A 27,262-nucleotide genomic window follows, 5' to 3' on the forward strand; every position below is an offset into this window, starting at 1 on the left:
CGGCAGATCTACTTCCGGGTGAAGGGACGGCTATTCGGTTGCTAAGGAGACAAAAGCCTGTGACGTCAAAGGCGATAGGTGACAACCGTTATTGCCATGGAGCTGACCGTGTATACAGTAATGGCGGCGTCTGGAAGACACTGCGCATGTGCGAGGTATAGCCACGCTGCTCTGCGTTCTCATTTATAAGATTTACTGCATTTATATGGCGCCAAAATGGCTGATGGGTATACAGTCAGACTGTATGGGTATACCGATGCTCATGTCACAGGCCCACAGCCTGAGAGATAAAATGACAGCAGCAGTGAGAAGAGAGCGCCCCAGCCTGAGAGCTAACAGGAGAGCAGCAGTGAGAACAGAGCCCCCCAGCCTGAGAGCTAACAGGAGAGCAGCAGTGAGAAGAGAGCTCCCCAGCCTGAGAGCTAACAGGAGAGCAGCAGTGAGAAGAGAGCCCCCCAGCCTGAGAGCTAACAGGAGAGCAGCAGTGAGAAGAGAGCCCCCCAGCCTGAGAGCTAACAGGAGAGCAGCAGAGAGAAGAGAGCTCCCCAGCCTGAGAGCTAACAGGAGAGCCGCAGAGAGAAGAGAGCTCCCCAGCCTGAGAGCTAACAGGAGAGCAGCAGTGAGAAGAGCGCTCCCCAGCCTGAGAGCTAACAGGAGAGCAGCAGTGAGAAGAGAGCCCCCCAGCCTGAGAGCTAACAGGAGAGCAGCAGTGAGAAGAGAGCCTGAGAGCTAACAGGAGAGCAGCAGTGAGAAGAGAGCCCCCCAGCCTGAGAGCTAACAGGAGAGCAGCAGTGAGAAGAGAGCTCGCCAGCTTGAGAGCTAACAGGAGAGCCACAGTGAAAAGAGAGCTCCCCAGCCTGAGAGCTAACTGGAGAGCAGCAGTGAGAAGAGAGCCCCCCAGCCTGAGATCTAACAGGAGAGCAGCAGTGAGAAGAGAGCCCCCCAGCCTGAGAGCTAACAGGACAGCAGCAGTGAGAAGAGAGCCCCCCAGCCTGAGAGCTAACGGGAGACAGCAGTGAGAAGAGAGCCCCCGAGCCTGAGAGCTAACAGGAGAGCAGCAGTGAGAAGAGAGCCCCCGAGCCTGAGAGCTAACAGGAGAGCAGCAGTGAGAAGAGAGCGCCCCAGCCTGAGAGCTAACAGGAGAGCATCAGTGAGTAGAGAGCGCCCGAGCCTGAGAGCTAACAGGAGAGCAGCAGTGAGAAGAGAGCACCCCAGCCTGACAGCTAACAGGAGAGCAGCAGTGAGAAGAGATCCCCCCAGCCTGAGAGCTAACAGGAGAGCAGCAGTGAGAAGAGAGCGCCCCAGCCTGAGAGCTAACAGGAGAGCAGCAATGAGAAGAGAGTGCCCCAGCCTGAGAGCTAACAGGAGAGCAGCAATGAGAAGAGAGCACCCCAGCCTGAGAGCTAACAGGAGAGCAGCAGTGAGAAGAGAGCCCCCGAGCCTGAGAGCTAACAGGAGTGCAGCAGTAAGAAGAGAGCCCCCCAGCCTGAGAGCTAACAGGAGAGCAGCAATGAGAAGAGAGCTCCCCAGCCTGAGAGCTAACAGGAGAGCAGCAGTGAGAAGAGAGCTCCCCAGCCTGAGAGCTAACAGGAGAGCAGCAGTGAGAAGAGAGCTCCCCAGCCTGAGAGCTAACAGGAGAGCAGCAGTGAGAAGAGAGCCCCCCAGCCTGAGAGCTAACAGGAGAGCAGCAGTGAGAAGAGAGCCCCCGAGCCTGAGAGCTAACAGGAGAGCAGCAGTGAGAAGAGAGCCCCCCAGCCTGAGAGCTAACAGGAGAGCAGCAGTGAGAAGAGAGCTCCCCAGCTTGAGAGCTAACAGGAGAGCCGCAGTGAGAAGAGAGCTCCCCAGCCTGAGAGCTAACTGGAGAGCAGCAGTGAGAAGAGAGCCCCCCAGCCTGAGATCTAACAGGAGAGCAGCAGTGAGAAGAGAGCCCCCCAGCCTGAGAGCTAACAGGAGAGCAGCAGTGAGAAGAGAGCCCCCCAGCCTGAGAGCTAACGGGAGACAGCAGTGAGTAGAGAGCCCCCGAGCCTGAGAGCTAACAGGAGAGCAGCAGTGAGAAGAGAGCCCCCGAGCCTGAGAGCTAACAAGAGAGCAGCAGTGAGAAGAGAGCGCCCCAGCCTTTGAGCTAACAGGAGAGCATCAGTGAGTAGAGAGCGCCCGAGCCTGAGAGCTAACAGGAGAGCAGCAGTGAGAAGAGAGCACCCCAGCCTGACAGCTAACAGGAGAGCAGCAGTGAGAAGAGAGCCCCCGAGTCTGAGAGCTAACAGGAGAGCAGCAGTGAGAAGAGAGCTCCCCAGCCTGAGAGCTAACAGGAGAGCAGCAGTGAGAAGAGAGCCCCCCAGCCTGAGAGCTAACAGGAGAGCAGCAGTGAGAAGAGAGCGCCCCAGCCTGAGAGCTAACAGGAGAGCAGCAGTGAGAAGAGAGCTCCCCAGCTTGAGAGCTAACAGGAGAGCCGCAGTGAGAAGAGAGCTCCCCAGCCTGAGAGCTAACTGGAGAGCAGCAGTGAGAAGAGAGCCCCCCAGCCTGAGATCTAACAGGAGAGCAGCAGTGAGAAGAGAGCCCCCCAGCCTGAGAGCTAACAGGAGAGCAGCAGTGAGAAGAGAGCCCCCCAGCCTGAGAGCTAACGGGAGACAGCAGTGAGTAGAGAGCCCCCGAGCCTGAGAGCTAACAGGAGAGCAGCAGTGAGAAGAGAGCCCCCGAGCCTGAGAGCTAACAAGAGAGCAGCAGTGAGAAGAGAGCGCCCCAGCCTTTGAGCTAACAGGAGAGCATCAGTGAGTAGAGAGCGCCCGAGCCTGAGAGCTAACAGGAGAGCAGCAGTGAGAAGAGAGCACCCCAGCCTGACAGCTAACAGGAGAGCAGCAGTGAGAAGAGAGCCCCCGAGTCTGAGAGCTAACAGGAGAGCAGCAGTGAGAAGAGAGCTCCCCAGCCTGAGAGCTAACAGGAGAGCAGCAGTGAGAAGAGAGCCCCCCAGCCTGAGAGCTAACAGGAGAGCAGCAGTGAGAAGAGAGCGCCCCAGCCTGAGAGCTAACAGGAGAGCAGCAGTGAGAAGAGAGCTCCCCAGCTTGAGAGCTAACAGGAGAGCCGCAGTGAGAAGAGAGCTCCCCAGCCTGAGAGCTAACTGGAGAGCAGCAGTGAGAAGAGAGCCCCCCAGCCTGAGATCTAACAGGAGAGCAGCAGTGAAAAGAGAGCGCCCCAGCCTGAGAGCTAACAGGAGAGCAGCAGTGAGAAGAGAGCCCCCCAGCCTGAGAGCTAACAGGAGAGCAGCAGTGAGAAGAGAGCACCCCAGCCTGAGAGCTAACAGGAGAGCAGCAGTGAGAAAAGAGCCCCCCAGCCTGAGAGCTAACAGGACAGCAGCAGTGAGAAGAGAGCCCCCCAGCCTGAGAAATAACAGGAGAGCAGCAGTGAGAAGAGAGCGCCCCATCCTGAGAGCTAACAGGAGAGCAGCAGTGAGAAAAGAGCCCCCCAGCCTGAGAGCTAACAGGACAGCAGCAGTGAGAAGAGAGCCCCCCAGCCTGAGAAATAACAGGAGAGCAGCAGTGAGAAGAGAGCACCCCATCCTGAGCGCTAACGGGAGACTGCAGTGCGAAGAGCGCGCCCCAGCCTGAGAGCTAACAGGAGAGCAGCAGTGAGAAGAGAGCCCCCCAGCCTGAAAGCTAACAGGAGAGCAGCAGTGACAAGAGAGCACCCCAGCCTGAGAGCTAACAGGAGAGCATCAGTGAGAAGAGAGCACCCCAGCCTGAGAGCTAACAGGAGAGCAGCAGTGAGAAGAGAGCCCCCAAGCCTGAAAGCTAACAGGAGAGCATCAGTGAGAAGAGAGCACCTCAGCCTGAGAGCTAACAGGAGAGCAGCAGTGAGAAGAGAGCACCCCAGCATGAGAGAGCTAACAGGAGAGCAGCACTGAGAATAGAGCCCTCCATCCTGAGAGCTAACAGGAGAGCAGCAGTGAGAAAAGAGCGCCCCAGCCTGAGAGCTAACAGGAGAGCAGCAGTGAGAAGAGAGCCCCCCGGCCTGAGAGCTAACAGGAGAGCAGCAGTGAGAAGAGAGCGGCCCAGCCTTAGAGCTAACAGGAGAGCAGCAGTGAGAGGAGAACACCCCAGCATGAGAGCTAACTTGAGAGCAGCAGTGAGAAAAGAGCGCCCCAGCCTGAGAGCTAACAGGAGAGCAGCAGTGAGAAGAGAGCTCCCCAGCCTGAGAGCTAACAGGAGACAGCAGTGAGAAGAGATCGCCCCAGCCTGAGAGCTAACAGGAGAGCAGCAGAGAGAAGAGAGCCCCCCAGCCTGAGAGCTAACAGGAGAGCAGCAGTGAGAAGAGAGCGCCCCAGCCTGAGAGCTAACAGGAGAGCAGCAGTGAAAAGAGAGCGCCCCAGCCTGAGAGCTAACAGGAGAGCAGCAGTGAAAAGAGAGCGCCCCAGCCTGAGAGCTAACAGGAGAGCAGCAGCGAGAAGAGAGCGCCCCAGCCTGAGAGCTAACAGGAGACAGCAGTGAGAAGAGATCGCCCCAGCCTGAGAGCTAACAGGAGAGCAGCAGTGAGAAGAGAGCTCCCCAGCCTGAGAGCTAACAGGAGAGCAGCAGAGAGAAGAGAGCCCCCCAGCCTGAGAGCTAACAGGAGAGCAGCAGTGAGAAGAGAGCTCCCCAGCCTGAGAGCTAACAGGAGAGCAGCAGTGAAAAGAGAGCGCCCCAGCCTGAGAGCTAACAGGAGAGCAGCAGTGAAAAGGGAGCGCCCCAGCCTGAGATCTAACAGGAGAGCAGCAGTGAGAAGAGAGCCCCCCAGCCTGAGAGCTAACAGGAGAGCAGCAGTGAGAAGAGAGCACCCCAGCCTGAGAGCTAACAGGAGAGCAGCAGTGAGAAAAGAGCCCCCCAGCCTGAGAGCTAACAGGACAGCAGCAGTGAGAAGAGAGCCCCCCAGCCTGAGAGATAACAGGAGAGCAGCAGTGAGAAGAGAGCGCCCCATCCTGAGAGCTAACAGGAGAGCAGCAGTGAGAAGAGAGCACCCCATCCTGAGCGCTAACGGGAGACTGCAGTGAGAAGAGAGCGCCCCAGCCTGAGAGCTAACAGGAGAGCAGCAGTGAAAAGAGAGCGCCCCAGCCTGAGAGCTAACAGGAGAGCAGCAGTGAGAATAGAGCCCCCCAGCCTGAGAGCTAACAAGAGAGCAGCAGTGAGAAGAGAGCACCCCAGCCTGAGAGCTAACAGGAGAGCAGCAGTGAGAAAAGAGCCCCCCAGCCTGAGAGCTAACAGGACAGCAGCAGTGAGAAGAGAGCCCCCAGCCTGAAAGCTAACAGGAGAGCATCAGTGAGAAGAGAGCACCCCTGCCTGAGAGCTAACAGGAGAGCAGCACTGAGAAGAGAGCCCCCAAGCCTGAAAGCTGACAGGAGAGCATCAGTGAGAAGAGAGCACCCCAGCCTGAGAGCTAACAGGAGAGCAGCAGTGAGAAGAGAGCACCCCAGCATGAGAGAGCTAACAGGAGAGCAGCACTGAGAATAGAGCCCTCCATCCTGAGAGCTAACAGGAGAGCAGCAGTGAGAAAAGAGCGCCCCAGCCTGAGAGATAACAGGAGAGCAGCAGTGAGAAGAGAGCCCCCCAGCCTGAGAGCTAACAGGAGAGCAGCAGTGAGAAGAGAGCGGCCCAGCCTTAGAGCTAACAGGAGAGCAGCAGTGAGAAGAGAGCACCCCAGCATGAGAGCCATCTTGAGAGCAGCAGTGAGAAGAGAGCGCCCCAGCCTGAGAGCTAACAGGAGAGCAGCAGCGAGAAGAGAGCGCCCCAGCCTGAGAGCTAACAGGAGACAGCAGTGAGAAGAGATCGCCCCAGCCTGAGAGCTAACAGGAGAGCAGCAGTGAGAAGAGAGCTCCCCAGCCTGAGAGCTAACAGGAGAGCAGCAGAGAGAAGAGAGCCCCCCAGCCTGAGAGCTAACAGGAGAGCAGCAGTGAGAAGAGAGCTCCCCAGCCTGAGAGCTAACAGGAGAGCAGCAGTGAAAAGAGAGCGCCCCAGCCTGAGAGCTAACAGGAGAGCAGCAGTGAGAAGAGAGCACCCCAGCCTGAGAGCTAACAGGACAGCAGCAGTGAGAAAAGAGCCCCCCAGCCTGAGAGCTAACAGGACAGCAGCAGTGAGAAAAGAGCCCCCCAGCCTGAGAGCTAACAGGACAGCAGCAGTGAGAAGAGAGCCCCCCAGCCTGAGAGATAACAGGAGAGCAGCAGTGAGAAGAGAGCGCCCCATCCTGAGAGCTAACAGGAGAGCAGCAGTGAGAAGAGAGCACCCCATCCTGAGCGCTAACGGGAGACTGCAGTGAGAAGATAGCGCCCCAGCCTGAGAGCTAACAGGAGAGCAGCAGTGAGAAGAGAGCACCCAGCCTGAGAGCTATCGGGAGAGGAGCAGTGAGAAGAGAGCACCCCAGCCTGAGAGCTAACAGGAGAGCATGAGTGAGAAGAGAGCCCCCCAGCCTGAAAGCTAGCAGGAGAGCATCAGTGAGAAGAGAGCCCCCCAGCCTGAGAGCTAACAGGAGAGCAGCAGTGAGAAGAGATCCCCCAAGCCTGAAAGCTAACAGGAGAGCATCAGTGAGAAGAGAGCACCCCAGCCTGAGAGCTAACAGGAGAGCAGCAGTGAGAAGAGAGCACCCCAGCATGAGAGAGCTAACAGGAGAGCAGCACTGAGAAGAGAGCCCTCCATCCTGAGAGCTAACAGGAGAGCAGCAGTGAGAAAAGAGCGCCCCAGCCTGAGAGCTAACAGGAGAGCAGCAGTGAGAAGAGAGCCCCCCAGCCTGAGAGCTAACAGGAGAGCAGCAGTGAGAAGAGAGCGGCCCAGCCTTAGAGCTAACAGGAGAGCAGCAGTGAGAAGAGAGCACCCCAGCATGAGAGCTAACTTGAGAGCAGCAGTGAGAAGAGAGCGCCCCAGCCTGAGAGCTAACAGGAGAGCAGCAGTAAGAAGAGAGCTCCCCAGCCTGAGAGCTAACAGGAGACAGCAGTGAGAAGAGATCACCCCAGCCTGAGAGCTAACAGGAGAGTAGCAGTGAGAAGAGAGCCCCCCAGCCTGAGAGCTAACAAGAGAGCAGCACTGAGAAAAGAGCCCCCCAGCCTGAGAGCTAACAGGAGAGCAGCAGTGAGAAGAGAGCGCCCCAGCCTGAGAGCTAACAGGAGAGCAGCACTGAGAAAATAGCCCCCCAGCCTGAGAGCTAACAAGAGAGCAGCAGTGAGAAGAGAGCACCCCAGCCTCAGAGTTAACAGGAGAGCAGCAGTGAGAAGAGAGCCCCCCAGCCTGAGAGCTAACAAGAGAGCAACACTGAGAAGAGAGCCCCCCAGCCTGAGAGCTAACAAGAGAGCAGCAGTGAGAAGAGAGCGCCCCAGCCTGAGATATAACAGGAGAGCAGCAGTGAGAAGAGAGCACCCCAGCATGAGAGAGCTAACAGGAGAGCAACAGTGAGAAGAGAGCCCCCCATCCTGAGTGTTAACAGGAGAGCATCAGTGAGAAAAGAGCGCCCCAGCCTGAGAGCTAACAGAAGAGCAGCAGTGAGAAGAAAGCCCCCCAGCCTGAGAGCTAACTTGAGAGCAGCAGTGAGAAGAGAGCGCCCCAGCTTGAGAGCTAACAGGAGAGCAGCAGTGAGAAGAGAGCGCCCCAGCCTGAGAGCTAACAGGAGACAGCAGTGAGAAGAGAGCGCCCCAGCCTGAGAGCTAACAGGAGAGCAGCAGTGAGAAGAGAGCCCCCCAGCCTGAGAGCTAACAGGAGAGCAGCAGTGAGAAGAGAGCGGCCCAGCCTTAGAGCTAACAGGAGAGCAGCAGTGAGAAGAGAGTGCCCCAGCCTGAGAGCTAACAGGAGAGCAGCCGTGAGAAGAGAGCCCCCCAGCTTGAGAGCTAACAGGAGACAGCAGTGAGAAGAGAGCACCCACAGCCTGAGAGCTAACAGGACTGCAGCGGTGAGAAGAGAGCGCCCCAGCCTGAGAGCTAACAGGAGAGCAGCAGTGAGAAGAGAGCCCCCCAGCCTGAGAACTAACAGGAGAGCAGCAGTGAGAAGAGAGCCCCCCAACCTGAGAGCTAACAGGAGAGCAGCAGTGAGAAGAGAGCGCCCCAGCCTGAGAGCTAACAGGAGACAGCAGTGAGAAGAGCGCTCCCCAGCCCGAGAGCTAACAGGAGACAGCAGTGAGAAGAGAGCACCCACAGCCTGAGAGCTAACAGGAGAGCAGCAGTGAGAAGAGAGCACCCCAGCCTGAGAGCTAACAGGAGAGCAGCAGTGAGAAGAGAGCCCTCAGCCTGAGAGCTAACAGGAGACAGCACTGAGAAGAGAGCTGTCCCAGCCTGAGAGGTAGCAGGACAGCAGCAGTGAGAAGAGAGCACCCTAGCCTGAGAGCTAACAGGAGAGCAGCAGTGACCAGAGAACGGCCACAGCCTGAGAGCTAACAGGAGAGCAGCAGTGAGAAGAGAGCGCCCCAACCAGAGAGCTAACCGGAGAGCAGCAGTGAGAAGAGCGCCCACAGCCTGAGAGCTAACAGGAGAGCAGCAGTGAGAAGCGAGCGCCCCAGCCTGAGAGCTAATAGGAGAGCAGCAGTGAGAAGAGCGCCCACAGCCTGAGAGCTAACAGGAGAGCAGTAGTGGGAAGAGAGCGCCCCAGTCTCAGAGCTCACATGAGAGCAGCAGTGAGAAGAGAGCTCCCCAGCCTGAGAGCTAAAAGGAGAGCAGCAGTGAGAAGAGCGCCCACAGCCTGAGAGCTAACAGGAGAGCAGCAGTGAGAACAGAGCGCCCCAGTCTGAGAGCTCACATGAGAGCAGCAGTGAGAAGAGAGCGCCCCAGTCTGAGAGCTAACAGGAGAGCAGCAGTGAGAAGAGAGCGCCCACAGCCTGAGAGCTAACTGGAGAGCAGCAGTGAGAAGAGAGCGCCCCAGCCTGAGAGCTAACAGGAGAGCAGCAGTGAGAAGAGAGCACCCCAGCATGAGAGAGCTAACAGGAGAGCAGCACTGAGAATAGAGCCCTCCATCCTGAGAGCTAACAGGAGAGCAGCAGTGAGAAAAGAGCGCCCCAGCCTGAGAGCTAACAGGAGAGCAGCAGTGAGAAGAGAGCCCCCCAGCCTGAGAGCTAACAGGAGAGCAGCAGTGAGAAGAGAGCGGCCCAGCCTTAGAGCTAACAGGAGAGCAGCAGTGAGAAGAGAGCACCCCAGCATGAGAACCAACTTGAGAGCAGCAGTGAGAAGAGAGCGCCCCAGCCTGAGAGCTAACAGGAGAGCAGCAGCGAGAAGAGAGCGCCCCAGCCTGAGAGCTAACAGGAGACAGCAGTGAGAAGAGATCGCCCCAGCCTGAGAGCTAACAGGAGAGCAGCAGTGAGAAGAGAGCTCCCCAGCCTGAGAGCTAACAGGAGAGCAGCAGAGAGAAGAGAGCCCCCCAGCCTGACAGCTAACAGGAGAGCAGCAGTGAGAAGAGAGCTCCCCAGCCTGAGAGCTAACAAGAGAGCAGCAGTGAAAAGAGAGCGCCCCAGCCTGAGAGCTAACAGGAGAGCAGCAGTGAAAAGGGAGCGCCCCAGCCTGAGATCTAACAGGAGAGCAGCAGTGAGAAGAGAGCCCCCCAGCCTGAGAGCTAACAGGAGAGCAGCAGTGAGAAGAGAGCACCCCAGCCTGAGAGCTAACAGGAGAGCAGCAGTGAGAAAAGAGCCTCCCAGCCTGAGAGCTAACAGGACAGCAGCAGTGAGAAGAGAGCCCCCCAGCCTGAGAGATAACAGGAGAGCAGCAGTGAGAAGAGAGCTCCCCATCCTGAGAGCTAACAGGAGAGCAGCAGTGAGAAGAGAGCACCCCATCTTGAGCGCTAACGGGAGACTGCAGTGAGAAGAGAGCGCCCCAGCCTGAGAGCTAACAGGAGAGCAGCAGTGAGAAGAGAGCCCCCCAGCCTGAAAGCTAAAAGGAGAGCAGCACTGAGAAGAGAGCACCCAGCCTGAGAGCTATCGGGAGAGGAGCAGTGAGAAGAGAGCACCCCAGCCTGAGAGCTAACAGGAGAGCATGAGTGAGAAGAGAGCCCCCCAGCCTGAAAGCTAGCAGGAGAGCATCAGTGAGAAGAGAGCCCCCCAGCCTGAGAGCTAACAGGAGAGCAGCAGTGAGAAGAGAGCCCCCAAGCCTGAAAGCTAACAGGAGAGCATCAGTGAGAAGAGAGCACCCCAGCCTGAGAGCTAACAGGAGAGCAGCAGTGAGAAGAGAGCACCCCAGCATGAGAGAGCTAACAGGAGAGCAGCACTGAGAAGAGAGCCCTCCATCCTGAGAGCTAACAGGAGAGCAGCAGTGAGAAAAGAGCGCCCCAGCCTGAGAGCTAACAGGAGAGCAGCAGTGAGAAGAGAGCCCCCCAGCCTGAGAGCTAACAGGAGAGCAGCAGTGAGGAGAGAGCGGCCCAGCCTTAGAGCTAACAGGAGAGCAGCAGTGAGAAGAGAGCACCCCAGCATGAGAGCTAACTTGAGAGCAGCAGTGAGAAGAGAGCGCCCCAGCCTGAGAGCTAACAGGAGAGCAGCAGTAAGAAGAGAGCTCCCCAGCCTGAGAGCTAACAGGAGACAGCAGTGAGAAGAGATCACCCCAGCCTGAGAGCTAACAGGAGAGCAGCAGTGAGAAGAGAGCCCCCCAGCCTGAGAGCTAACAAGAGAGCAGCACTGAGAAAAGAGCCCCCCAGCCTGAGAGCTAACAGGAGAGCAGCAGTGAGAAGAGAGCGCCCCAGCCTGAGAGCTAACAGGAGAGCAGCACTGAGAAAATAGCCCCCCAGCCTGAGAGCTAACAAGAGAGCAGCAGTGAGAAGAGAGCACCCCAGCCTCAGAGTTAACAGGAGAGCAGCAGTGAGAAGAGAGCCTCCCAGCCTGAGAGCTAACAAGAGAGCAACACTGAGAAGAGAGCCCCCCAGCCTGAGAGCTAACAAGAGAGCAGCAGTGAGAAGAGAGCGCCCCAGCCTGAGATATAACAGGAGAGCAGCAGTGAGAAGAGAGCACCCCAGCATGAGAGAGCTAACAGGAGAGCAACAGTGAGAAGAGAGCCCCCCATCCTGAGAGTTAACAGGAGAGCATCAGTGAGAAAAGAGCGCCCCAGCCTGAGAGCTAACAGAAGAGCAGCAGTGAGAAGAAAGCCCCCCAGCCTGAGAGCTAACTTGAGAGCAGCAGTGAGAAGAGAGCGCCCCAGCTTGAGAGCTAACAGGAGAGCAGCAGTGAAGAGAGCGCCCACAGCCTGAGAGCTAACAGGAGACAGCAGTGAGAAGAGAGCACCCCAGCCTGAGAGCTAACAGGACAGCAGCAGTGAGAAGAGAGCCCCCAGCCTGAAAGCTAACAGGAGAGCATCAGTGAGAAGAGAGCACCCCTGCCTGAGAGCTAACAGGAGAGCAGCACTGAGAAGAGAGCCCCCAAGCCTGAAAGCTGACAGGAGAGCATCAGTGAGAAGAGAGCACCCCAGCCTGAGAGCTAACAGGAGAGCAGCAGTGAGAAGAGAGCACCCCAGCATGAGAGAGCTAACAGGAGAGCAGCACTGAGAATAGAGCCCTCCATCCTGAGAGCTAACAGGAGAGCAGCAGTGAGAAAAGAGCGCCCCAGCCTGAGAGATAACAGGAGAGCAGCAGTGAGAAGAGAGCCCCCCAGCCTGAGAGCTAACAGGAGAGCAGCAGTGAGAAGAGAGCGGCCCAGCCTTAGAGCTAACAGGAGAGCAGCAGTGAGAAGAGAGCACCCCAGCATGAGAGCCATCTTGAGAGCAGCAGTGAGAAGAGAGCGCCCCAGCCTGAGAGCTAACAGGAGAGCAGCAGCGAGAAGAGAGCGCCCCAGCCTGAGAGCTAACAGGAGACAGCAGTGAGAAGAGATCGCCCCAGCCTGAGAGCTAACAGGAGAGCAGCAGTGAGAAGAGAGCTCCCCAGCCTGAGAGCTAACAGGAGAGCAGCAGAGAGAAGAGAGCCCCCCAGCCTGAGAGCTAACAGGAGAGCAGCAGTGAGAAGAGAGCTCCCCAGCCTGAGAGCTAACAGGAGAGCAGCAGTGAAAAGAGAGCGCCCCAGCCTGAGAGCTAACAGGAGAGCAGCAGTGAGAAGAGAGCACCCCAGCCTGAGAGCTAACAGGACAGCAGCAGTGAGAAAAGAGCCCCCCAGCCTGAGAGCTAACAGGACAGCAGCAGTGAGAAGAGAGCCCCCCAGCCTGAGAGATAACAGGAGAGCAGCAGTGAGAAGAGAGCGCCCCATCCTGAGAGCTAACAGGAGAGCAGCAGTGAGAAGAGAGCACCCCATCCTGAGCGCTAACGGGAGACTGCAGTGAGAAGATAGCGCCCCAGCCTGAGAGCTAACAGGAGAGCAGCAGTGAGAAGAGAGCCCCCCAGCCTAAAAGCTAACAGGAGAGCAGCAGTGAGAAGAGAGCACCCAGCCTGAGAGCTATCGGGAGAGGAGCAGTGAGAAGAGAGCACCCCAGCCTGAGAGCTAACAGGAGAGCATGAGTGAGAAGAGAGCCCCCCAGCCTGAAAGCTAGCAGGAGAGCATCAGTGAGAAGAGAGCCCCCCAGCCTGAGAGCTAACAGGAGAGCAGCAGTGAGAAGAGATCCCCCAAGCCTGAAAGCTAACAGGAGAGCATCAGTGAGAAGAGAGCACCCCAGCCTGAGAGCTAACAGGAGAGCAGCAGTGAGAAGAGAGCACCCCAGCATGAGAGAGCTAACAGGAGAGCAGCACTGAGAAGAGAGCCCTCCATCCTGAGAGCTAACAGGAGAGCAGCAGTGAGAAAAGAGCGCCCCAGCCTGAGAGCTAACAGGAGAGCAGCAGTGAGAAGAGAGCCCCCCAGCCTGAGAGCTAACAGGAGAGCAGCAGTGAGAAGAGAGCGGCCCAGCCTTAGAGCTAACAGGAGAGCAGCAGTGAGAAGAGAGCACCCCAGCATGAGAGCTAACTTGAGAGCAGCAGTGAGAAGAGAGCGCCCCAGCCTGAGAGCTAACAGGAGAGCAGCAGTAAGAAGAGAGCTCCCCAGCCTGAGAGCTAACAGGAGACAGCAGTGAGAAGAGATCACCCCAGCCTGAGAGCTAACAGGAGAGTAGCAGTGAGAAGAGAGCCCCCCAGCCTGAGAGCTAACAAGAGAGCAGCACTGAGAAAAGAGCCCCCCAGCCTGAGAGCTAACAGGAGAGCAGCAGTGAGAAGAGAGCGCCCCAGCCTGAGAGCTAACAGGAGAGCAGCACTGAGAAAATAGCCCCCCAGCCTGAGAGCTAACAAGAGAGCAGCAGTGAGAAGAGAGCACCCCAGCCTCAGAGTTAACAGGAGAGCAGCAGTGAGAAGAGAGCCCCCCAGCCTGAGAGCTAACAAGAGAGCAACACTGAGAAGAGAGCCCCCCAGCCTGAGAGCTAACAAGAGAGCAGCAGTGAGAAGAGAGCGCCCCAGCCTGAGATATAACAGGAGAGCAGCAGTGAGAAGAGAGCACCCCAGCATGAGAGAGCTAACAGGAGAGCAACAGTGAGGAGAGAGCCCCCCATCCTGAGTGTTAACAGGAGAGCATCAGTGAGAAAAGAGCGCCCCAGCCTGAGAGCTAACAGAAGAGCAGCAGTGAGAAGAAAGCCCCCCAGCCTGAGAGCTAACTTGAGAGCAGCAGTGAGAAGAGAGCGCCCCAGCTTGAGAGCTAACAGGAGAGCAGCAGTGAGAAGAGAGCGCCCCAGCCTGAGAGCTAACAGGAGACAGCAGTGAGAAGAGAGCGCCCCAGCCTGAGAGCTAACAGGAGAGCAGCAGTGAGAAGAGAGCCCCCCAGCCTGAGAGCTAACAGGAGAGCAGCAGTGAGAAGAGAGCGGCCCAGCCTTAGAGCTAACAGGAGAGCAGCAGTGAGAAGAGAGTGCCCCAGCCTGAGAGCTAACAGGAGAGCAGCCGTGAGAAGAGAGCCCCCCAGCTTGAGAGCTAACAGGAGACAGCAGTGAGAAGAGAGCACCCACAGCCTGAGAGCTAACAGGACTGCAGCGGTGAGAAGAGAGCGCCCCAGCCTGAGAGCTAACAGGAGAGCAGCAGTGAGAAGAGAGCCCCCCAGCCTGAGAACTAACAGGAGAGCAGCAGTGAGAAGAGAGCCCCCCAACCTGAGAGCTAACAGGAGAGCAGCAGTGAGAAGAGAGCGCCCCAGCCTGAGAGCTAACAGGAGACAGCAGTGAGAAGAGCGCTCCCCAGCCCGAGAGCTAACAGGAGACAGCAGTGAGAAGAGAGCACCCACAGCCTGAGAGCTAACAGGAGAGCAGCAGTGAGAAGAGAGCACCCCAGCCTGAGAGCTAACAGGAGAGCAGCAGTGAGAAGAGAGCCCTCAGCCTGAGAGCTAACAGGAGACAGCACTGAGAAGAGAGCTGTCCCAGCCTGAGAGGTAGCAGGACAGCAGCAGTGAGAAGAGAGCACCCTAGCCTGAGAGCTAACAGGAGAGCAGCAGTGACCAGAGAACGGCCACAGCCTGAGAGCTAACAGGAGAGCAGCAGTGAGAAGAGAGCGCCCCAACCAGAGAGCTAACCGGAGAGCAGCAGTGAGAAGAGCGCCCACAGCCTGAGAGCTAACAGGAGAGCAGCAGTGAGAAGCGAGCGCCCCAGCCTGAGAGCTAATAGGAGAGCAGCAGTGAGAAGAGCGCCCACAGCCTGAGAGCTAACAGGAGAGCAGTAGTGGGAAGAGAGCGCCCCAGTCTCAGAGCTCACATGAGAGCAGCAGTGAGAAGAGAGCTCCCCAGCCTGAGAGCTAAAAGGAGAGCAGCAGTGAGAAGAGCGCCCACAGCCTGAGAGCTAACAGGAGAGCAGCAGTGAGAACAGAGCGCCCCAGTCTGAGAGCTCACATGAGAGCAGCAGTGAGAAGAGAGCGCCCCAGTCTGAGAGCTAACAGGAGAGCAGCAGTGAGAAGAGAGCGCCCACAGCCTGAGAGCTAACTGGAGAGCAGCAGTGAGAAGAGAGCGCCCCAGCCTGAGAGCTAACAGGAGAGCAGCAGTGAGAAGAGAGCACCCCAGCATGAGAGAGCTAACAGGAGAGCAGCACTGAGAATAGAGCCCTCCATCCTGAGAGCTAACAGGAGAGCAGCAGTGAGAAAAGAGCGCCCCAGCCTGAGAGCTAACAGGAGAGCAGCAGTGAGAAGAGAGCCCCCCAGCCTGAGAGCTAACAGGAGAGCAGCAGTGAGAAGAGAGCGGCCCAGCCTTAGAGCTAACAGGAGAGCAGCAGTGAGAAGAGAGCACCCCAGCATGAGAACCAACTTGAGAGCAGCAGTGAGAAGAGAGCGCCCCAGCCTGAGAGCTAACAGGAGAGCAGCAGCGAGAAGAGAGCGCCCCAGCCTGAGAGCTAACAGGAGACAGCAGTGAGAAGAGATCGCCCCAGCCTGAGAGCTAACAGGAGAGCAGCAGTGAGAAGAGAGCTCCCCAGCCTGAGAGCTAACAGGAGAGCAGCAGAGAGAAGAGAGCCCCCCAGCCTGACAGCTAACAGGAGAGCAGCAGTGAGAAGAGAGCTCCCCAGCCTGAGAGCTAACAAGAGAGCAGCAGTGAAAAGAGAGCGCCCCAGCCTGAGAGCTAACAGGAGAGCAGCAGTGAAAAGAGAGCGCCCCAGCCTGAGATCTAACAGGAGAGCAGCAGTGAGAAGAGAGCCCCCCAGCCTGAGAGCTAACAGGAGAGCAGCAGTGAGAAGAGAGCACCCCAGCCTGAGAGCTAACAGGAGAGCAGCAGTGAGAAAAGAGCCTCCCAGCCTGAGAGCTAACAGGACAGCAGCAGTGAGAAGAGAGCCCCCCAGCCTGAGAGATAACAGGAGAGCAGCAGTGAGAAGAGAGCTCCCCATCCTGAGAGCTAACAGGAGAGCAGCAGTGAGAAGAGAGCACCCCATCTTGAGCGCTAACGGGAGACTGCAGTGAGAAGAGAGCGCCCCAGCCTGAGAGCTAACAGGAGAGCAGCAGTGAGAAGAGAGCCCCCCAGCCTGAAAGCTAAAAGGAGAGCAGCACTGAGAAGAGAGCACCCAGCCTGAGAGCTATCGGGAGAGGAGCAGTGAGAAGAGAGCACCCCAGCCTGAGAGCTAACAGGAGAGCATGAGTGAGAAGAGAGCCCCCCAGCCTGAAAGCTAGCAGGAGAGCATCAGTGAGAAGAGAGCCCCCCAGCCTGAGAGCTAACAGGAGAGCAGCAGTGAGAAGAGAGCCCCCAAGCCTGAAAGCTAACAGGAGAGCATCAGTGAGAAGAGAGCACCCCAGCCTGAGAGCTAACAGGAGAGCAGCAGTGAGAAGAGAGCACCCCAGCATGAGAGAGCTAACAGGAGAGCAGCACTGAGAAGAGAGCCCTCCATCCTGAGAGCTAACAGGAGAGCAGCAGTGAGAAAAGAGCGCCCCAGCCTGAGAGCTAACAGGAGAGCAGCAGTGAGAAGAGAGCCCCCCAGCCTGAGAGCTAACAGGAGAGCAGCAGTGAGGAGAGAGCGGCCCAGCCTTAGAGCTAACAGGAGAGCAGCAGTGAGAAGAGAGCACCCCAGCATGAGAGCTAACTTGAGAGCAGCAGTGAGAAGAGAGCGCCCCAGCCTGAGAGCTAACAGGAGAGCAGCAGTAAGAAGAGAGCTCCCCAGCCTGAGAGCTAACAGGAGACAGCAGTGAGAAGAGATCACCCCAGCCTGAGAGCTAACAGGAGAGCAGCAGTGAGAAGAGAGCCCCCCAGCCTGAGAGCTAACAAGAGAGCAGCACTGAGAAAAGAGCCCCCCAGCCTGAGAGCTAACAGGAGAGCAGCAGTGAGAAGAGAGCGCCCCAGCCTGAGAGCTAACAGGAGAGCAGCACTGAGAAAATAGCCCCCCAGCCTGAGAGCTAACAAGAGAGCAGCAGTGAGAAGAGAGCACCCCAGCCTCAGAGTTAACAGGAGAGCAGCAGTGAGAAGAGAGCCTCCCAGCCTGAGAGCTAACAAGAGAGCAACACTGAGAAGAGAGCCCCCCAGCCTGAGAGCTAACAAGAGAGCAGCAGTGAGAAGAGAGCGCCCCAGCCTGAGATATAACAGGAGAGCAGCAGTGAGAAGAGAGCACCCCAGCATGAGAGAGCTAACAGGAGAGCAACAGTGAGAAGAGAGCCCCCCATCCTGAGAGTTAACAGGAGAGCATCAGTGAGAAAAGAGCGCCCCAGCCTGAGAGCTAACAGAAGAGCAGCAGTGAGAAGAAAGCCCCCCAGCCTGAGAGCTAACTTGAGAGCAGCAGTGAGAAGAGAGCGCCCCAGCTTGAGAGCTAACAGGAGAGCAGCAGTGAAGAGAGCGCCCACAGCCTGAGAGCTAACAGGAGACAGCAGTGAGAAGAGAGCACCCCAGCCTGAGAGCTAACAGGAGAGCAGCAGTGAGAAGAGAGCCCCCCAGCCTGAGAGCTAACAGGAGAGCAGCAGTGAGAAGAGAGCCCCCCAGCCTGAGAGCTAACAGGAGAGCAGCCGTGAGAAGAGAGCCCCCCAGCTTGAGAGCTAACAGGAGACAGCAGTGAGAAGAGAGCGCCCACAGCCTGAGAGCTAACAGGACTGCAGCGGTGAAAAGAGAGCGCTCCAGCCTGAGAGCTAACAGGAGAGCAGCAGTGAGAAGAGAGCCCCCCAGCCTGAGAACTAACAGGAGAGCAGCAGTGAGAAGAGAGCCCCCCAACCTGAGAGCTAACAGGAGAGCAGCAGTGAGAAGAGAGCGCCCCAGCCTGAGAGCTAACAGGAGACAGCAGTGAGAAGAGCGCTCCCCAGCCCGAGAGCTAACAGGAGACAGCAGTGAGAAGAGAGCACCCACAGCCTGAGAGCTAACAGGAGAGCAGCAGTGAGAAGAGAGCACCCCAGCCTGAGAGCTAACAGGAGAGCAGCAGTGAGAAGAGAGCCCTCAGCCTGAGAGCTAACAGGAGACAGCACTGAGAAGAGAGCTGTCCCAGCCTGAGAGGTAGCAGGACAGCAGCAGTGAGAAGAGAGCACCCTAGCCTGAGAGCTAACAGGAGAGCACCAGTGACCAGAGAACGCCCACAGCCTGAGAGCTAACAGGAGAGCAGCAGTGAGAAGAGAGCACCCCAACCAGAGAGCTAACCGGAGAGCAGCAGTGAGAAGAGCGCCCACAGCCTGAGAGCTAACAGGAGAGCAGCAGTGAGAAGCGAGCGCCCCAGCCTGAGAGCTAATAGGAGAGCAGCAGTGAGAAGAGCGCCCACAGCCTGAGAGCTAACAGGAGAGCAGTAGTGGGAAGAGAGCACCCCAGTCTGAGAGCTCACATGAGAGCAGCAGTGAGAAGAGAGTTCCCCAGCCTGAGAGCTAAAAGGAGAGCAGCAGTGAGAAGAGCGCCCACAGCCTGAGAGCTAACAGGAGAGCAGCAGTGAGAACAGAGCGCCCCAGTCTGAGAGCTCACAGGAGAGCAGCAGTGAGAAGAGAGCGCCCCAGTCTGAGAGCTAACAGGTGAGCAGCAGTGAGAAGAGAGCGCCCACAGCCTGAGAGCTAACTGGAGAGCAGCAGTGAGAAAAGAGCGCCCCAGCCTGAGAGCTAACAGGAGAGCAGCAGTGAGAAGAGAGCCCCCCAGCCTGAGAGCTAACAGGAGAGCAGCAGTGAGAAGAGAGCGGCCCAGCCTTAGAGCTAACAGGAGAGCAGCAGTGAGAAGAGAGCACCCCAGCATGAGAGCTAACTTGAGAGCAGCAGTGAGAAGAGAGCGCCCCAGCCTGAGAGCTAACAGGAGAGCAGCAGTAAGAAGAGAGCTCCCCAGCCTGAGAGCTAACAGGAGACAGCAGTGAGAAGAGATCACCCCAGCCTGAGAGCTAACAGGAGAGCAGCAGTGAGAAGAGAGCCCCCCAGCCTGAGAGCTAACAAGAGAGCAGCACTGAGAAAAGAGCCCCCCAGCCTGAGAGCTAACAGGAGAGCAGCAGTGAGAAGAGAGCGCCCCAGCCTGAGAGCTAACAGGAGAGCAGCACTGAGAAAATAGCCCCCCAGCCTGAGAGCTAACAAGAGAGCAGCAGTGAGAAGAGAGCACCCCAGCCTCAGAGTTAACAGGAGAGCAGCAGTGAGAAGAGAGCCTCCCAGCCTGAGAGCTAACAAGAGAGCAACACTGAGAAGAGAGCCCCCCAGCCTGAGAGCTAACAAGAGAGCAGCAGTGAGAAGAGAGCGCCCCAGCCTGAGATATAACAGGAGAGCAGCAGTGAGAAGAGAGCACCCCAGCATGAGAGAGCTAACAGGAGAGCAACAGTGAGAAGAGAGCCCCCCATCCTGAGAGTTAACAGGAGAGCATCAGTGAGAAAAGAGCGCCCCAGCCTGAGAGCTAACAGAAGAGCAGCAGTGAGAAGAAAGCCCCCCAGCCTGAGAGCTAACTTGAGAGCAGCAGTGAGAAGAGAGCGCCCCAGCTTGAGAGCTAACAGGAGAGCAGCAGTGAAGAGAGCGCCCACAGCCTGAGAGCTAACAGGAGACAGCAGTGAGAAGAGAGCACCCCAGCCTGAGAGCTAACAGGAGAGCAGCAGTGAGAAGAGAGCCCCCCAGCCTGAGAGCTAACAGGAGAGCAGCAGTGAGAAGAGAGCGGCCCAGCCTTAGAGCTAACAGGAGAGCAGCAGTGAGAAGAGAGTGCCCCAGCCTGAGAGCTAACAGGAGAGCAGCCGTGAGAAGAGAGCCCCCCAGCTTGAGAGCTAACAGGAGACAGCAGTGAGAAGAGAGCGCCCACAGCCTGAGAGCTAACAGGACTGCAGCGGTGAAAAGAGAGCGCTCCAGCCTGAGAGCTAACAGGAGAGCAGCAGTGAGAAGAGAGCCCCCCAGCCTGAGAACTAACAGGAGAGCAGCAGTGAGAAGAGAGCCCCCCAACCTGAGAGCTAACAGGAGAGCAGCAGTGAGAAGAGAGCGCCCCAGCCTGAGAGCTAACAGGAGACAGCAGTGAGAAGAGCGCTCCCCAGCCCGAGAGCTAACAGGAGACAGCAGTGAGAAGAGAGCACCCACAGCCTGAGAGCTAACAGGAGAGCAGCAGTGAGAAGAGAGCACCCCAGCCTGAGAGCTAACAGGAGAGCAGCAGTGAGAAGAGAGCCCTCAGCCTGAGAGCTAACAGGAGACAGCACTGAGAAGAGAGCTGTCCCAGCCTGAGAGGTAGCAGGACAGCAGCAGTGAGAAGAGAGCACCCTAGCCTGAGAGCTAACAGGAGAGCACCAGTGACCAGAGAACGCCCACAGCCTGAGAGCTAACAGGAGAGCAGCAGTGAGAAGAGAGCGCCCCAACCAGAGAGCTAACCGGAGAGCAGCAGTGAGAAGAGCGCCCACAGCCTGAGAGCTAACAGGAGAGCAGCAGTGAGAAGCGAGCGCCCCAGCCTGAGAGCTAATAGGAGAGCAGCAGTGAGAAGAGCGCCCACAGCCTGAGAGCTAACAGGAGAGCAGTAGTGGGAAGAGAGCGCCCCAGTCTGAGAGCTCACATGAGAGCAGCAGTGAGAAGAGAGCTCCCCAGCCTGAGAGCTAAAAGGAGAGCAGCAGTGAGAAGAGCGCCCACAGCCTGAGAGCTAACAGGAGAGCAGCAGTGAGAACAGAGCGCCCCAGTCTGAGAGCTCACAGGAGAGCAGCAGTGAGAAGAGAGCGCCCCAGTCTGAGAGCTAACAGGTGAGCAGCAGTGAGAAGAGAGCGCCCACAGCCTGAGAGCTAACTGGAGAGCAGCAGTGAGAAAAGAGCTCCCCAGCCTGAGAGCTAACAGGAGAGCAGCAGTGAGAAGAGAGCCCCCCAGCCTGAGAGCTAACAGGAGAGCAGCAGTGAGAAGAGAGCGGCCCAGCCTTAGAGCTAACAGGAGAGCAGCAGTGAGAAGAGAGCACCCCAGCATGAGAGCTAACTTGAGAGCAGCAGTGAGAAGAGAGCGCCCCAGCCTGAGAGCTAACAGGAGAGCAGCAGTAAGAAGAGAGCTCCCCAGCCTGAGAGCTAACAGGAGACAGCAGTGAGAAGAGATCACCCCAGCCTGAGAGCTAACAGGAGAGCAGCAGTGAGAAGAGAGCCCCCCAGCCTGAGAGCTAACAAGAGAGCAGCACTGAGAAAAGAGCCCCCCAGCCTGAGAGCTAACAGGAGAGCAGCAGTGAGAAGAGAGCGCCCCAGCCTGAGAGCTAACAGGAGAGCAGCACTGAGAAAATAGCCCCCCAGCCTGAGAGCTAACAAGAGAGCAGCAGTGAGAAGAGAGCACCCCAGCCTCAGAGTTAACAGGAGAGCAGCAGTGAGAAGAGAGCCTCCCAGCCTGAGAGCTAACAAGAGAGCAACACTGAGAAGAGAGCCCCCCAGCCTGAGAGCTAACAAGAGAGCAGCAGTGAGAAGAGAGCGCCCCAGCCTGAGATATAACAGGAGAGCAGCAGTGAGAAGAGAGCACCCCAGCATGAGAGAGCTAACAGGAGAGCAACAGTGAGAAGAGAGCCCCCCATCCTGAGAGTTAACAGGAGAGCATCAGTGAGAAAAGAGCGCCCCAGCCTGAGAGCTAACAGAAGAGCAGCAGTGAGAAGAAAGCCCCCCAGCCTGAGAGCTAACTTGAGAGCAGCAGTGAGAAGAGAGCGCCCCAGCTTGAGAGCTAACAGGAGAGCAGCAGTGAAGAGAGCGCCCACAGCCTGAGAGCTAACAGGAGACAGCAGTGAGAAGAGAGCACCCCAGCCTGAGAGCTAACAGGAGAGCAGCAGTGAGAAGAGAGCCCCCCAGCCTGAGAGCTAACAGGAGAGCAGCAGTGAGAAGAGAGCGGCCCAGCCTTAGAGCTAACAGGAGAGCAGCAGTGAGAAGAGAGTGCCCCAGCCTGAGAGCTAACAGGAGAGCAGCCGTGAGAAAAGAGCCCCCCAGCTTGAGAGCTAACAGGAGACAGCAGTGAGAAGAGAGCGCCCACAGCCTGAGAGCTAACAGGACTGCAGCGGTGAAAAGAGAGCGCCCCAGCCTGAGAGCTAACAGGAGAGCAGCAGTGAGAAGAGAGCCCCCCAGCCTGAGAACTAACAGGAGAGCAGCAGTGAGAAGAGAGCCCCCCAACCTGAGAGCTAACAGGAGAGCAGCAGTGAGAAGAGAGCGCCCCAGCCTGAGAGCTAACAGGAGACAGCAGTGAGAAGAGCGCTCCCCAGCCCGAGAGCTAACAGGAGACAGCAGTGAGAAGAGAGCACCCACAGCCTGAGAGCTAACAGGAGAGCAGCAGTGAGAAGAGAGCACCCCAGCCTGAGAGCTAACAGGAGAGCAGCAGTGAGAAGAGAGCCCTCAGCCTGAGAGCTAACAGGAGACAGCACTGAGAAAAGAGCTGTCCCAGCCTGAGAGGTAGCAGGACAGCAGCAGTGAGAAGAGAGCACCCTAGCCTGAGAGCTAACAGGAGAGCAGCAGTGACCAGAGAACGCCCACAGCCTGAGAGCTAACAGGAGAGCAGCAGTGAGAAGAGAGCGCCCCAACCAGAGAGCTAACCGGAGAGCAGCAGTGAGAAGAGCGCCCACAGCCTGAGAGCTAACAGGAGAGCAGCAGTGAGAAGCGAGCGCCCCAGCCTGAGAGCTAATAGGAGAGCAGCAGTGAGAAGAGCGCCCACAGCCTGAGAGCTAACAGGAGAGCAGTAGTGGGAAGAGAGCGCCCCAGTCTGAGAGCTCACATGAGAGCAGCAGTGAGAAGAGAGCTCCCCAGCCTGAGAGCTAAAAGGAGAGCAGCAGTGAGAAGAGCGCCCACAGCCTGAGAGCTAACAGGAGAGCAGCAGTGAGAACAGAGCGCCCCAGTCTGAGAGCTCACAGGAGAGCAGCAGTGAGAAGAGAGCGCCCCAGTCTGAGAGCTAACAGGAGAGCAGCAGTGAGAAGAGAGCGCCCACAGCCTGAGAGCTAACTGGAGAGCAGCAGTGAGAAGAGAGCGCCCCAGCCTGAGAGCTAACAGGAGAGCAGCAGTGAGAAAAGAGCGCCACAGCCTGAGAGCTAACAGGAGAGCAGCAGTGAGAAAAGAGCGCCCTAGCCTGAGAGGTAAAAGGAGAGCAGCAGTGAGAAGAGAGCGCCCCAGCCTGAGAGCTAACAGGATAGCAGCAGTGAGAAGAGAGCCCCCAGCCTGAGAACTAACAGAGCAGCAGTGAAAAGAGAGCGCCACAGCCTGAGAGCTAACAGGACAGCAGCAGTGAGAAGAGAGCACCCCAGCCTTAGAGCTAACAGGAGAGCAGCAGTGAGAAGAGAGCGCCCCAGTCTGAGAGCTCACATGAGAGCAGCAGTGAGAAGAGAACTCCCCAGCCTGAGAGCTAAAAGGAGAGCAGCAGTGATAAGAGCGCCCACAGCCTGAGAGCTAACAGGAGAGCAGCAGTGAGAAGAGAGCGCCCCAGTCTGAGAGCTCACAGGAGAGCAGCAGTGAGAAGAGAGCGCCCCAGTCTGAGAGCTAACAGGAAAGCAGCAGTGAGAAGAGAGCGCCCCAGCCTGAGATTTACCAGGAAAGCAGCAGTGAGAAGAGAGCGGCCCAGCCTGAGAGCTAACAGGAGACAGCAGTGAGAAGAGAGCGCCCCAGCCTGAGAGCTAACAGGAGAGCAGCAGTGAGAATGTAGCCCCCCAGCCTGAGAGCTAACAGGAGCGCAGCATTGAGAAGAGAGCGCCCACAGCCTGAGAGCTAACAGGAGACAGCAGTGAGAAGAGAGCGGCTCCAGCCTGAGAGCTAACAGGAGAGCAGGAGTGAGAAGAGCGCCCACAGCCTGAGAGCTAACAGGAGAGCAGCTGTGAGAAGAGAGCGCCCCAGCCTGAGAGCTAATAGGAGAGCAGTAGTGAGAAGAGAGCGCCCCAGTCTGAGAGCTCACATGAGAGCAGCAGTGAGAAGAGAGCGCCCCAGCCTGAGAGCTAACAGGAGAGCAGCAGTGAGAACAGCGCCCACAGCCTGAGAGCTAACAGGAGAGCAGCAGTGAGAAGAGAGCGCCCCAGTCTGAGAGCTCACAGGAGAGCAGCAGTGAGAAGAGAGCGCCCCAGTCTGAGAGCTAACAGGAGAGCAGCAGTGAGAAGAGAGCGCCCACAGCCTGAGAGCTAACAGGAGAGCAGCAGTGAGAAGAGAGCGCCCCAGCCTGAGAGCTAACAGGAGAGCAGCAGTGAGAAAAGAGCGCCCCAGCCTGAGAGCTAACAGGAGAGCAGCAGTGAGAAAAGAGCGCCCTAGCCTGAGAGCTAACAGGAGAGCAGCAGTGAGAAGAGAGCGCCCCAGCCTGAGAGCTAACAGGAGAGCAGCAGTGAGAAGAGAGCCCCCCAGTCTGAGAACTAACAGAGCAGCAGTGAAAAGAGAGCGCCCCAGCCTGAGAGCTAACAGGACAGCAGCAGTGAGAAGAGAGCGCCCCAGCCTGAGAGCTAACAGGAGAGCAGCAGTGAGAATGTAGCCCCCCAGCCTGAGAGCTAACAGGAGAGCAGCATTGAGAAGAGAGCGCCCACAGCCTGAGAGCTAACAGGAGAGCAACAGTGAGAAGAGCGTCCCAGCCTGAGATCTAGCAGGAGAGCAGCAGTGAGAAGAGAGCGCCCACAGCCTGAGAGCTAACAGGAGACAGCAGTGAGAAGAGAGCGGCTCCAGCCTGAGAGCTAACAGGAGAGCAGCAGTGAGAAGAGAGCGCCCATAGCCTGAGAGCTAACAGGAGAGCAGCAGTGAGAAGAGAGCGTTCCCAGCCTGAGAGGTAACAGGAGACAGCACTGAGAAGAGAGCGTTCCCAGCCTGAGAGGTAACAGGACAGCAGCAGTGAGAAGAGAGTGCCCTAGCCTGAGAGCTAACAGGAGAGCAGCAGTGAGAAGAGAGCGCCCACAGCCTGAGATCTAACAGGAGACAGCAGTGAGAAGAGAGCCCCTCCCCCAGCCTGAGAGCTAACAGGAGACAGCAGTGAGAAGAGAGCTCCCCAGCCTGAGAGCTAACTGGAGAGCAGCAGTGAGAAAAGAGTGCCCCAGCCTGAGAGCTAACAGGAGAGCAGCAGTGAGAAGAGAGTTCCCACAGCCTCACAGCTAGCAAGAGAGAAGCTATGAGAAGAGAGCGCCCACAGCCTGAGAGCTAACAGGAGTGCAGCAGTGAGATGTGAGCGCCCCAGCCAGAGAGCCATACGGAGACAGCAGTGAGATGTGAGTGTACACTCAGTATCAACACGTTTTTCCTGGATGAAGATCAGATGATTTCTCGCGCCCCCTGACCTCGGCAGTTGCTGCAGTCATTCTGTGTGTTCCCCACCAGAAGATGCGGCCGATGGTTTCTGCAGTGTCATCTGTGCTGCACTCGTTTTCTCTCATCCGTTCCCTTTGCAGCTGGCGGCCGTGTGTTTCCTTTCTCATTGACTCTCGGTGGTGGATCTCTGAGGACCGCCTGCCTCCGAGTGTCGTCTGTTGTATTCGGACCCCCGAGTCTGATCCACATGGGTCAGAAAAGGACGAGCGCTGAGTCTCACAGACTGAGTAAAACTGATGTGTGAGTAGATCTATAAAGCTCTATGTATAAAAAAAAAAAAAAAAAAAAAAGAAGGCGCGAGGACATGCCGCACAGTGTGACTGCAGCCTTAACAGGCAGCAGCATTGTGTCCCCGGTGCAGTATTACCAGCACCTCGGCTCCATGTCCTGTCCTTCTGTGACCTCCACCCTCCTGATATCACACATTCGTCTCCTCGTCCTGCACCCCGGCTCCATGTCCTGTCCTCCGGTGACCTCCTCCAACCCCGATGTCACACATTCAGCTCCTTGTCCTGTCCTCCGGTGACCTCCGCCACCCCCTATGTCACACATTCGTCTCCTCGCCCTGCGCCCGGCTCCATGTCCTGTCCTCCGGTGACCTCAGCCAACCCCGATGTCACACATTCGTCTCCTCATCCTGCGCCCGGCTCCGTGTCCTTTCCTCCGGTGACATCCGCTAACCCCTATGTCACACATTCGTCTCCATGTCCTGTCCTCCCGTGACCTCCGCCATCCCCGATGTCACACAATCGGCTCCTCGTCCTGGGCCCCGGCTCCACGTCCTGTCCTCCGGTGACCTCAGCCAACCCCGATGTCACACATTCGTCTCCTCATCCTGCGCCCGGCTCCGTGTCCTTTCCTCCGGTGACCTCCGCTAACCCCTATGTCACACATTCGTCTCCACGTCCTGTCCTCCGGTGATCTCCGCCATCCCTAATGTCACACATTCGGCTCCTCGTCCTGGGCCCCGGCTCCACGTCCTGTCCTCCGGTGACCTCCGCCAACCCCGATGTCACACATTCGGCTCCTCATCCTGTGCCTCGGCTCCACGTCCTGTCCTCCGGTGACCTCCGCCACCCCCGATGACACACATTCGTCTCCTTGTCCTGCGCCCCGGCTCCATGTCCTTTCCTCCGGTGACCTCCACCAACCTCGATGTCACACATTCAGCTCCTCGTCCTGCGCTCACCTGTCCTGATCCGTCTTCATCTCTATATTTAGCTACTAATGAAAGATATGAAGTGCGACAAAGAAGGTCCAAGACAAGATACTTGGAAGGAAGGTAAGAAAATTTCTAATACAATCCACAGGGAGAAGATTGGAACAAAACAAAATCGTGTAAACTGCGTGCTAGCAAATGCCAGGAGCCTGACAAACAAGATGGATGAACTGGAAGCAGAAATATCTACAGGTAACTATGACATAGTGGGAATAACCGAGACATGGTTGGATGAAAGCTATGACTGGGCAATTAACTTACAGGGTTACAGTCTGTTTAGAAGGGATCGAAGAAATCGGAAAGGGGGTGGAGTCTGTCTATATGTAAAGACGTGTCTAAAGCCTACAATACGGGAGGATGTATGGGAGGGAAATGAGGAGGTCGAGTCCTTATGGGTGGAGATACATGGGGCAAAAAACAATAATAAAATTATCATAGGAGTCTGTTATAAACCACCAAATATAGCAGAAGCCACGGAAAGTCTATTAATGAGACAAATAGACGAAGTAGCAAAAAATAACGAGGTGATTATTATGGGGGACTTCAACTACCCCGATATAGACTGGGAAACCGAAAGCTGTAGATCTCAGAAAGGAAACAGGTTTCTGTCAATTATCAAAGACAATTATTTGTCACAACTTGTGCAGGAACCAACTAGAGGGACGACCCCAACATTATACAATTCCACATGTGCTTCAGTAGGTGCCCAGCAAGGGGGTCACAAAAACACTGAACTTCAGCTAAGAGATGCCCTTCACCTTATAGACTGGGATAGTATCTTCAGTAATAGGAGCACGGATAGAAAATGGGAAATTTTCAAAACAGTCCTACATAGTCACTGTAGAAGGTCCATACCTTATGGGAATAAAAGGGCGAGGAATAGGAGGAAGCCAATGTGGCTAAATAAGGAAGTCAAGAGGGCAATGAAAAACAAAAAAAGGGCTTTCGGTAAACTTAAACAAGAAGGCAGCGAGGAAGCGCTAATATCTTATAGGGAAAAAAACAAAATCTGTAAGAAACAAATAAGAATAGCAAAAGAGGAGACAGAGACTAATTGCCAAGGAAAGTAAAACCAATCCCAAACTGTTCTTTAAC

At 56.8% G+C, this 27,262-nt stretch overlaps 1 long non-coding RNA gene across 1 annotated transcript; it reads left to right on the forward strand.

The window, feature by feature from the left end:
• Positions 1 to 36: 36 nt before the first annotated feature.
• LOC141175907 (uncharacterized) lies at positions 37 to 26,883 on the forward strand. The gene is made up of 3 exons (XR_012253068.1): positions 37 to 155; positions 25,029 to 25,188; positions 26,170 to 26,883. It is a non-coding gene; the product is annotated as an uncharacterized lncRNA (long non-coding RNA).
• Positions 26,884 to 27,262: the final 379 nt, after the last annotated feature.

Source organism: Phyllobates terribilis, unplaced genomic scaffold (assembly GCF_046119375.1).
Source record: "Phyllobates terribilis strain yellow unplaced genomic scaffold, ASM4611937v1 Scaffold_14__1_contigs__length_39327217, whole genome shotgun sequence".
NCBI classification, from domain to species: Eukaryota; Metazoa; Chordata; class Amphibia; order Anura; family Dendrobatidae; genus Phyllobates; species Phyllobates terribilis.